Source organism: Nematolebias whitei, chromosome 3, assembly GCF_014905685.2.
Source record: "Nematolebias whitei isolate Nwh7 chromosome 3, NemWhi1, whole genome shotgun sequence".
NCBI classification, from domain to species: Eukaryota; Metazoa; Chordata; class Actinopteri; order Cyprinodontiformes; family Rivulidae; genus Nematolebias; species Nematolebias whitei.
In genome coordinates, this window is record NC_056500.1 from 7873624 (window position 1) to 7885052 (window position 11429).

The following is an 11429-nucleotide window of genomic DNA, read 5'->3' on the forward strand; positions in this document are numbered from 1 at the left end:
AGAGAGAGAGAGAGATTTACATCTATGTTTTACTGTGTGCTTTACTTTGTTTCTGCTGTAGCACTTTGGTTGGCATTGTTGCCGTTTTAAGTGTTCTATAAATAAACTGGTATGGTACTTTTCTTATCTGATTTGCAGCAAACCTTGTTTTTTTTATTTACTTTGGGCTTTGTGTAGTACTCCAACTGATCATTTGTGAACAACACTGACATGGCACTATTTAATTCTGCTGAATAAATGACTATAATGTCGTGTGCTCCAGCTGTCCTCGGACAAAACCAGTCACGTGAAATGGAAGAAACTGAGCCCACCCAAGCCTGGACTTGTGGTCAAAGACGTGGTCTGTCTGACCAGAGAACTTTACATGGCCCAGCTGGAGGGGTGAGGTGTTCCAACTGTTTCAGATGATTAGAAAAGTTTTATTCTGTAATAAACGTGAATGTTCAAAGAGCCAAAAACACTTTCTCTGCACATTCATGTTTCTCAGAAGAATTCACTTCAGATCCAAAAACATGAAGTTTTTAACAAAAAATATCCAAACTTATGTCTGCCACAGCTGACTTAATGAATCTATCCCTTCGTGTTCCTGCAGAAAAATCTCTCCACGGAGTAAACGGCACTCTGCTCTAGCAGCGACTCAGCTGACTGCTCGCATCACCATCGACTCCAGCTGGTCAGCGGCTCAGATGGAGAATCGCCTGGCGTTGCTTTTCCACAATCAGTTCAACGAGAAAACAGGGCAAAGGTTTTCTTTTACATATCTACAGGTTGGGTGCATTTACAGTATAACCTCCTGATGTTTTAATTACAGTCTCAGAATGAAGATGTCCATCCTTCAGAGACTGATGGATTGTGTTGTTTCAGAGTGTCCCGGGCTCCAGAGTCCTGTTTGTCCCGAACACTCCTGAGGAGGGCTGGACCGGGGAGCAGGTCCTCAGGCTCTGCGGTCACGGTGCTTTATACATCCTCAGTCACCACAGCATCCTGCAGGTACTCCACAGGCTCTTCAAAGTTTCTTTTGAAGTTCTACTTCCTTGTTATCAGTGATTTTATCTCTGCAATGAAGCTTCCAGCAAAACCAGTCACTGCAGTTTCACTTCCAAGAATCTGGGTCAGGCCTTTCATTTTCAAAACATAAACGTATTCCAGGATCACCTCCTTCACTTAAAGATAAAATAATCTGATGTAAACTGCTTAGACAGAATTCTAATCATTCTCCTGTTGTGAACAGTCCATGACAGACGTAAAGGTACGTTCTGAAACATCTTTCTGTAATGAAGTTTTTCAGGGGGGTTTTTCTTCAAGCATCTTGTGTCTCTCTTTTTTAAATCCTTTGGGTTCATTGTTTCTCTTTTGTTGGTTTAAAGTTGCTTTATTTTTTGTTCCTTGTTTGTGATGTTATCTGTAATTCTTAAATAAAATATTAGATTACAATCCAACAAAGTTCAGTCAGGTCCTCTGGACGGTTTATTTTTTGGTTGACATTTCGTCCTTCATCCAAAGGACTTCATCAGTCCGAAGAGCCATAGTCCCACAAGCAGCATGCTCACATCGTGGAGCAACCAGTTTGCTAGTGATGAGATGGTTTCTGGGGCCCGCCCTCTCCCCCGTCGACTCCTCTGAGGCAGCCATAGCCAAAGTGGTTCAAAGCATTCAAAACGTTCATGCTCAATAATCCAGGTAAAAACATATTTTGGCTGCCTCAGAGTCGTTGATGGGGGAGAGGGCGGGCCCCAGAAACCATCTTATCACCAGAAAACTGGTTGCTCCACGATGTGGGTGTGCTGCTTGTGGGATCCGAGTCCAGATGTTGAGGGTGGGCTGAAGGACCAAAAATGTTGTATAATTTAATTGTCCTATTATTGGCTCATTAAATAAATAAACCACACAAGAAAAACTAGAAGATCTTGTCAACCCAGGTTTAATCTTTAAAGAGGAGCAGCGTTGGAAAAACAAGCATAAAGATGTTACATGTCACTTACATGTCAGACAAGGTCTGCTCACAGAGACCTTGAAGTTTGTCAGGTCCACAGGCTTCATTTTATAAAGACAAAACAACTCAAACACACACACATGGTTCTATAACATTTGACATTAGCAAGGGAAAAAACATCCATGACCTTTACATCATCTTTCCCCATCACTGAGTTTGTCGTGGCTCCTTGGACTGATGAAGTCCTTTGGATGAAGGACGAAACATCTCAACTAAAAAAAGAAACCGTCCAGAGTACCTGACTGAACTTTGATGGATTTTTTTTTTTTAACCTGGATTATTGAGCACAAACTTTGATATTAGAATACAATGCTAATTTTATTTTTGTACATAGCTTTAGTAACATTTTAAATCTAATCTTTTGAAGCAAATCAGTTTGCTTTTTCATTTCTAACAGGAAGAAATTGAAGGTTTAGCGAGCGAGATAAGCGTGATGAAAAGGTAAAATTTATCCAGAAACGGTTCAAAATGCTACTAAAACTTGGACTAAATTCTTGAATATATTTTCAGGAAGAAAGCTTATTCAGAAATTAGTGCAAAGAACAAAAATCAGCTGATCAAACAGATCTGCAAGACACCAGAGAAGGTGAGTTAACTTGAATTCTGTTTGGACGAAAACATTTTCAGAGTTGGAACAAAATGGGCAAAACTTCTTCTTTTTATTTTTTATTTTTTTGTAAAACTTGATTTATTTGCAGCTGACTCTTGACCTGGACACCATCCTGAGGCTGTTCAGAGCAGAAAACTTGACTAAAGGTGTAAAAACTCACATCGTGGTGAGGAGAAAAGATGTGCTCGACTGCGCTTTGAAAGAGGTGAAGAAGCCTGGATTCTGCTTCAGCTCCACACCGATTATCTCCTTTGATGAAGAGGAGCACGACAGCCCCGAGGAAGCACTCAGGGAGTTCTTCAGGTTCAGATCATTTCAGTGAAAATGCTGCTGAAACACACAGTCTGTGCTTATACTGATGGTTTTAATGTTTGATAATAAAATTTCACAAATGGGAAAAATAACGTCTTCAGCTGTTGAAAGGTTTTGACTGAATTTCTCCTCAGGTTGGTCCTGCGGGAGCTGCAGCAGAGCTGCGTGTTTGAGGGTCACCCAGGAAGTCTGTTTTTGACGCATGACCTCACAGCGCTCGACGACAGGAAGTATTATGAAGCTGGCATTCTGACTGGCTGGTCACTGACTCATGGAGGACCTGGACCCTGTCTTCATCCTGCTCTCTACCAGGTTACCTAACCGACAACTTTAATGCTGCGTGTTCCAGAGGCTAACGCTGCGCAGAGTCCTTGTGCTTTTATTTAAAAAAAGTGTAGCTACAAAAAATAGAATTAATTAAAAAGGAAAGCAATTTGCAGGATCTGAAAATATTAGGTATTTTTCCTGTGAACGTCTGATAGTTTTAACTGTTCAACACCTTTTGGATCATTAAAACTTGTCAAATACGATAAGAACATTTTGAAACTTGTTTTATACATGAAAATAAATTTAAAAGCTTATTATTTAGCCAATTTTAATGTGGTATTTAACATAAAACCATAACTATAAACTCCAAATCAGCCAAACACACATGTACAAAAGCACATTGTGACATTAGCGTCAGGGGGATTTAGGTAAAGGTCACGGATGCATAAACTGTGGTGTTTAGAACCATTTTGGCATGACTTTCTCAGAGGAGTTGATGGGGGGTGGGCCCCGGAGGCCATCTTAGCACCAGCAAACTGTTTTTCCCCACTATGGAGTATGCTGTTTGTGGAAATCAGTCTTGTTTGTTGGTGGCGCATCAGATCGAAGAAGTCCTTTGGATGAAGGATGAAACGTCTCAGCAAAAAAAAAAAAGAAACCATCCAGATGACCTGACTGAACAGTGTTGGATTTTATACCCAAATAACTGAGCATGGACTTTGGTGTCACGGATGTTATCACATACCAATGTTAAATTAATGTAGAACCATGTGTGTGTTAGTTGTTTTGTCTGAACAGAGAGGAGCCTGCACATCTGATAAACTCCAATCCCTCTAAGCTGGAAAGCAGAGGCTGCTTCGACCTCGTCTTTGTCTGATAAGCGTTATAAAAATACTTGTTCCTTTACACTGTCTGTGGACAGAACTTGCGACCGGAGCTTCGCTGCAACATCTGTGTAAGCCTGTGTGTTAACTCTGCCCCCGTCGCAAGGAGTAAAACTGGGGTGAAAAATCTTCTTGTATCTTCAGTGGCTTATTTGAGTAATGGGTTGATGATTAGGATAATTCAGTTATCCAACAATTAGACCATATGAAGATTTGTTGAGGTGCAGAATAGTTGGCTGTCAGGCCTAAAACATTTGTTATGCATGATGATCGATGGTTTTGGACAGATGGCTCCTCCTTTGTTGCATGTGTAAAGTCACTTTCTGGGAATTCAACAGGAGGCTGGCTTTAAACACATCAATGAGGGCTATTTATAAGCCAGAGCTGGATTGGCAGGCTGCAGACTGAAGAAGTCTTTTGGATGAAAGACAAAATGTTCCTCCCAAATAGAAACTGTCCAGATGACTTCATGTAACCTTTTATGTATATTAACCTCTGTTCATGTCTTTTATATTTTATATGTATTAACACAGCTGATGTGCTGCCAAAGTCCGTCTTTGAAGAACTTCAGCTGGAGGGACATCGTTGATGCTGAAGCACAGAAGCGATTGCAAGAGGTGACCCCCCCCCCCCCCCCACACACACACACACACACACACACACACTATGCATTTTTAAACCTTTAAATAAAACCTAGTTGTTTTTCCCACACACACATGGAAGGTAAGGCGATTCTTATGAAATAAATCTATTTTTGAATGTTTTGGTGTTTTCTAAGCCTCCTCTGCTCTTCCTCTGCAGCTGCACAGTTGTAATGATGTAAGGCAGCTATCTCCCAGTCTGTGTGACTGGGTATCGCATTGTGGGATCCCTGGAATCCATTCGGCCTGTTCTTATGAAATTTCTACCATTTATGCTCGTTTGGTAAAACATTGCATCTACCACAGGTGGGGGGCGTGTTTGTGGTTTATGAGTTACTTCATGTATTTTTTAATTTGGCTGTCTTGGGACGTGTGTTGTCAGTTTTCCTTTCTCGTGGACTTCAGGGTGGCCAGTATGATCTCCCAGTTCATTGAGGGCCTGAACAGCTGCGGAGGACTGTGGGATCTGATAAAGTCTCACTGGGAGGCATTTCTACCAGTAATGACGGGCAAAGTGCTGCGACCTCTGACGCTGGAAGAGTTCAGAGAGCTCTTCACTTTCTGCTACAGTCATCCTGACTCTGAGCTGAGGGTGGAGGAGGAGGCCACCGTCACACACTGGGAAACGGTCCTCACATTCGTCAGCGGTAAGCTCTAAAATATAAACAATTGGCCTGAAACTGTGTCTGAGGTTGATCGAGACATTTCTGAGGAAGTTGTTTTGTCTTTGTGTTCAATCAGATGGTCGGACAGACTTTTCTTTTGAAGACCTCCTACTCTTCATCACAGGAGCTGATCACCTGCCTCCTCTTGGCTTCCCCAAACTCATCTCCCTGCGTTTTTATACCCAGGTTGGTATCTGTTAGCTTAGCAGGACAGGAATAGAAACTTTTTCACTTTAGTCAAAAATCAACATCTCAGATAAAAGAAATGCTTTGACAGATAGAAGCAAGTAAAGCCCAAATATTAGAGATAACAATCATTCAACCTTTATTTATACAGTTTTTTCATTCATTCATTCAACCTTTATTTAAACAGGTAAATCACATCAAGCCTCGAAGACTCATTTACAAGTGAGACCTGTTTGGACAGACAAAACAGTGGTTAACTGGACACATGTAGGAGTTGGAGGTGAAAAAAAATTCCTATCAGACTTTTTTCTTGGCTGAGAAAAACCCCTAATATTGAAAAAACACCTCGCACAAACAAGCACATATTTACGTAGACATTCTGCAATAGAGCAGAGCAGGAAGAAGGAAGAGACGAGAGCGGTCAACAACGCCTACAGATGCTCTCGAGGTCACTGTAATCAGTCAATGTCCTCCGGTAAGATCCATAAACATTCTCGAGGTATGTCGAGGAATGGTCAAGAGTAACCCCTGAGAATCCAGAGTCCTGAAATGATGACACAAAGTTTTTTCAGCGGGGTTTCATCAGGTTATCAGTTGGAAATTCCTCAGGGAGGGGGTGGTGAGCGTCAGATCACATTTTCTCCAGGCGAAATTCAGATAAGGTGGCCTTCAAGGACACCAAGGCGACCAAAATTTAGATAAGCACACAGTTGTTTTGGGGACAGGCAGAACTTAATGACATCTGCCTTGAGTCTGTGTTTGGTCCACTCGGTTCCGAAATGTCCAAAATAACATGGCAACACCGATGGAACATGTCTGAGTAAAAATCCCCAAGATCTGATCCATTCAGCCCAAAGCATTTGAGACCGGGTACTCGACATGAAACCAAACCATCATAAATGCAAGCAGCGTGATCGGGTCCAAATTTGCTGCTGACGACTTCCTTGATTGTAGATAAAAACCAGGACCAGCTGAATCCAAAAAGCAGGAACCAGTTATTGTGAATCCAATTAAATATGCATCCTTAAAATCCACAGATGGCAGCAGAGATAGACACATCATCAAGTCTTCCAGTCGATGAGATATCCAGCTGCGTACGTGCCAACAGGGTAAATCGGCTCGCCTAAAGCCTGTCTTCTCTCGAAGAAATGCTGTAAATTGAGTTGAGGGACCAACTGGTCAGAACAAGTCCATAATTATGGTTTGGAAGAAATGCAAGAGAGTCTCAGAAGCAGTTTCACAGACAGACAGAGCAGCAAAGCGGATAGGGAGGGAGGGAAGCATCCGATCTCGGCTTGAGCACGTGGTGAAGTTTAATCCCATTGAGCCTCTGGGACTCATTTACAAGGGAGACATGAATTTTTAACAAAGACATGACGACAGTGGACAACAATGACAACGACAGACAATCATAAAGGATGCATACAAGTTGAGAGTAACAAGTGAAAATAAAATAGTATTAAAAAAAGTAACAAAAAACAGATAGGATGTAAGGCGATGTAGAAAATTAAAAATGGGAACATGTCTGTGTTGGTTTTTCCATGAACTTAACAGATGTTTGAAGCCACTTAGAGAGGTCAAGGTCGAGAGCTTCAGATCTTTTTGCAAGATATTCCAAGAAACAGGAGCGGAGTAGGAGAAGGACCTTTTGACAAGTTCAGTCCACATTGAGGGAACACTGCAGGTAATAATGTCCTGAGAGCGCACGCTGTAGCTGCACTCACACAGAGACATGTAGGAGGAGATGTATTAAGGCGACAGACCAAGAAGTGATTTAAAGATGAAAATGTACCAGTGAGAGAGTCTGTGTGAAGTTAATGATGTCCAGTTAACCAGTGAATACAGGGTGCAGTGGTGGGGATGGTAGTTACAGCAAATTATGAATCTTAGTGCACATGATAGACAGCATCCAGCATCTGCAGGGTTCTTGTAGGAGCGTTCATGTAAGTAATGTCACTGTAATCAATGGAGGGAAGGAAAGTCAGTTACAAGTTGTTTCCTAGCATTCAGAGTTGAACAGGATCTATTTCTGAAAAAGAAACCCAGTTTAACTTTCAGTTGACATACAAAGTTTTCCTCATGGAATTTAAAAGAGAGATGTGAGTCGACAAAGATACCAAAATATTTATAGGAATCGACAAACTCAATAAGAGTACCATTTGAGGATAAAATCAAAGGAAGAACTGCTGGGACCAACTTCCTGTTTGAAAAAAAATCATCTCTTTGGTTTTGTTGGTGTTTAGGGCAAGTTTGAGACAGAACAAATCTGACTGGATGATGTCAAAAGTGGATTGCAAAGGCTGGAAAACTTTAGCAACTGTTTTATCTCAACAATAAACAACTGTGACATCAGCATAGATATGTAAGGATGCATCAGGGATGCTCTGACCTACATTACCTATGTAGATTGTAAAGAGGGTGGGCCCTAAGACTGAGCCTTGTGGTACACCATTGTTGACTGTTAAATAACTGGAGGAAGTAAAGTTATGTTGAACACACTGCCTCCAATCTGAAAGATAGAGAACTAACCAATGGTGTGAGCTGAAAAACCAATCATCTTGGTTACATGTTTTTTATTTTTTTATTTTTTTATTATTACCCCAGAAGAAATCCCTTTTTTTTCTTTCATTAAAGCTATCAACTACCATTAATAGTCTGTAAACAGAGTAACAATATTAACCTAATTTATGTGTCCAAAAATCACAATTAAAACATTTATACATTATGATTTTACAGTTTGTTGATTGAACCAAAACACTTCATTATTTACGATTTTTTTTTTTCTAATTCTGTCATTGCACCAACAATAAATTAACAACACGTTAATAGTACCATTGATTCAATAATGTTGGGTCTACCAGCACTAAGAGGGGATTTTGCTTCGTACGGTTACTTCCACATCAATTGACCCGTTGGAGAAATGCACTGTTTTTCATGTAACAAATAAGGCTCAGCCTGATCTGTTCTTTTTTTAATTACATGTAATAAAGTTTCTATTTTAAAACCTTTCTGAAGCCGTGTACATTTACCACGATTTCTGCATTTTAATTATTAACCCTAACAGGATTAAAATGAGTCAAACAGTTCCTGATGTCTCAAAATAATCTAGAGAACCCCATATTTGTGCCTTCAAATTATTATTTTTTTAATTTTTAACATAACAAGCATCATCATTTTATAATGTAGCTTGATTTTATTTTGTTTTATATCATTGCTTTTAATTTTTTATGCATTTTATGACTGTTTATTGTTGTGTGTACCTTATGTGTGCTTTTGTCTTAAACAGGTCTTTCTTGAAAATGAGTCCTTGTGACTCAGTGAGATTATGCAGTGTCACCTGTATAAATAAAGGTTGAATGAATGTGGATTTAGAGATGAATCAGGAAAAAACGTCAGAAGCATTTTGCATAATCCATCAGGGAGTGGTAGAAATGTAAAATTGCAGGTTACTTACCAGTAAATATACAAGGAAGTTAAGTAAGATATGTCATGCACTAAATTTTCATTATTACTAAGATGCTTAATTTTCTACTTTTATTTTATTTAAATCTTTTCCTTTTGGTGTTTTCCCAAAAAAAAAAAAAAAAATCCCTTAGAGCCAGCTGCTGTCTGTTAATCGAACCAGCGTTCTCAGGCTAATTGTCATATCGCCTTTAGCAAAAAGTAAAAATTATGTTGGTGTTTTATTTTTCTTCTTCTTTCAGCTTTTCCCTCTTCGGGGGTCACCACAGCAAGTCATCCTCCTCCATCTCTGTCCTCTGCATCCTCTGTCCTCACTCCAACTACCTCCATGTCCTCTCTAACTGCATCCATATACAGTATCTCCTCTTTGTCTTTTTCCTGGCAGCTGCATTTTGAACATCCTTCTACCAACACTGTCCCTCTGGACATGTCCAAACCATCTCAGTCTGTTCTCTCTAACTTTATCTCCCCGTTGTTCAACCTGTGCTGTACCTCTGATGATCTCATTCCTAAGCTTATCCATCCTTGTAACTCCTAAGGAGAACTTAAACATCTTCATTTCTGCCACTTCCAGTTCTTTCTTCTGTCTTTTTGTCCATGTCTCTGTCTCCAGACCATACAACATAGCTCGTCTCACAACTGTCTTGTAAACTTTTCCTTTGACTTTTGCAGATACCCTTTTGTCACAAATCACTATCACTATTGGTGCTGTTATTTTCTTTTATTTTTCCAGGACCCAAACACTTCAAACATCAAACTGCCCCACTCTTCAGCTGGCTCTCTGGAGCTCTTCCTGCCCAGGGGCTTGGAGGAGGCTCTGGATCTGTTGATGCTGCTGAACCGAGCTCTGCAGAACGCCCTGAACTCACGGACAAACAAATATTGAGAGGCAGTCAGCACAGAAGTGGTGACAAGATGATGAAATGGAAACCCAAATGGATATTTTACATACTTGCCTTTACTGCCTTTCAGTAGTTTGAAGGTTCCTGCTGGAAGTTCTGAGCCTGGATTTTATTCATTCAGCTGCTTAATATTTGTGATGTGTAAATATCTTTTTAGACCATGAGTAATGGCACATATTGGATTTTATTCAACAGACTGTTTACAAAATGCTTTATAGTTATTTAAAAAAAAAAAGAAACCTGTATTTTCTTTTTAGATTCACTTGATGTTTGAACATTTAAAGAGCCGTTCCAGAAACTCGGATGTTAACTCTAAAGTCACCCTCAGCCTTTAGACGATGTGGTTCACTTCATGATTAGATGTGCAGAAAATGGTTTGCATTTGTGTCATTTTTTTGTGTTTTCTCATGGTTTTAAAACTAAAGGTAATGTATTAAAACATTTTAATCAAATGATGAATAAAGTCTCTGAAAGTTTGAATTAAATATCTTGAAAAAAAGAGCAAAATGTGTATTTATAAACACTTTATTTACATTTCAAAGCGTATTCTCATTTCACTTTATTTGCTCAAAATCGACACTTTTTGTTGAGATTTCAAGCAGGGTGGGAGTCAACACTCATCAAAACGAGGCAATCAAATGAACCAAGAACCAAAACAAGAACGGATGCCAAGACGAGCCGTTTCTTTTCTCAGTAACAACTACACATTTGTAAACAACAAAAAAATCATAAAAAGCTTTACAAAATGTGCAGTGCTCTATAATACTTTACACGGCTGTGTGGGAAATCCTATGTCAAGTTTAGCACCTAATTATGATAAGTTGAATTTAACGTTTCTGTCTGTACCACAGCATTTCAGCTCTGTTTTAAAGCACTATGTATTCTGTACAACACACCTGGACATTCAGTTGGCCACATAAATCTGAAAACGTTGTCTCTAAAACAAAAATAAAATATGAAAGATGTAATTGTGTATTTTGTGAATTGACTCTCCTGCTTCAGTAAACAGCCTCTCATAGTCTTGGAATGAAATACTGCCTTGCCAGTTTCCTCATATTAGTATTGTGAAAAGTAGGTGTCATCACAAAACCTACTGTTCTAGTCTCTTGGAAGCCAGGTTTGGTATTTGTTTCTTCAGTAACAAAGCATGAGGAGAAAAAAGCACTTAAATCTTTCACAGACCCTGGAGCTTGATCAGCGTTTCTGTTGATACAAATGTTCAAATGAAAATGACGTGTTTTTTGTGTGTGGAGAAATACAAAAAAAAAAAGTGGTACTTTAGGTATTTGTTTTGTTTTGCTAAATTTAATGTTTGATATAGTAAGTCTAGAAATTTAGGTTCTTGAGCAAAAGATTTGTGAAATAACTGGTTGTTGACATTAACTTTAAATGTTAATTTTTAACATGTGCAAAACACAAAATATTGAATATCCCATTAACTGGCTTAAAAAAATACTTCTTTAAATTGCTTTCAGGCATGACCTCTGTGCGCACACGTGTCTATCTG

General features: G+C 39.4%; 2 long non-coding RNA genes across 2 annotated transcripts; both read left to right on the forward strand.

The window, feature by feature from the left end:
- The first annotated feature begins 3178 nt into the window (after nucleotides 1–3178).
- LOC119407663 lies at nucleotides 3179–5011 on the forward strand. The gene is made up of 3 exons (XR_005186687.1): nucleotides 3179–3227; nucleotides 4600–4683; nucleotides 4868–5011. It is a non-coding gene; the product is annotated as an uncharacterized LOC119407663 (long non-coding RNA).
- Nucleotides 5012–5499: 488 nt separating this feature from the next.
- LOC119407664 lies at nucleotides 5500–10157 on the forward strand. Its single transcript, XR_005186688.1, has 2 exons — nucleotides 5500–5558; nucleotides 9754–10157. It is a non-coding gene; the product is annotated as an uncharacterized LOC119407664 (long non-coding RNA).
- Nucleotides 10158–11429: the final 1272 nt, after the last annotated feature.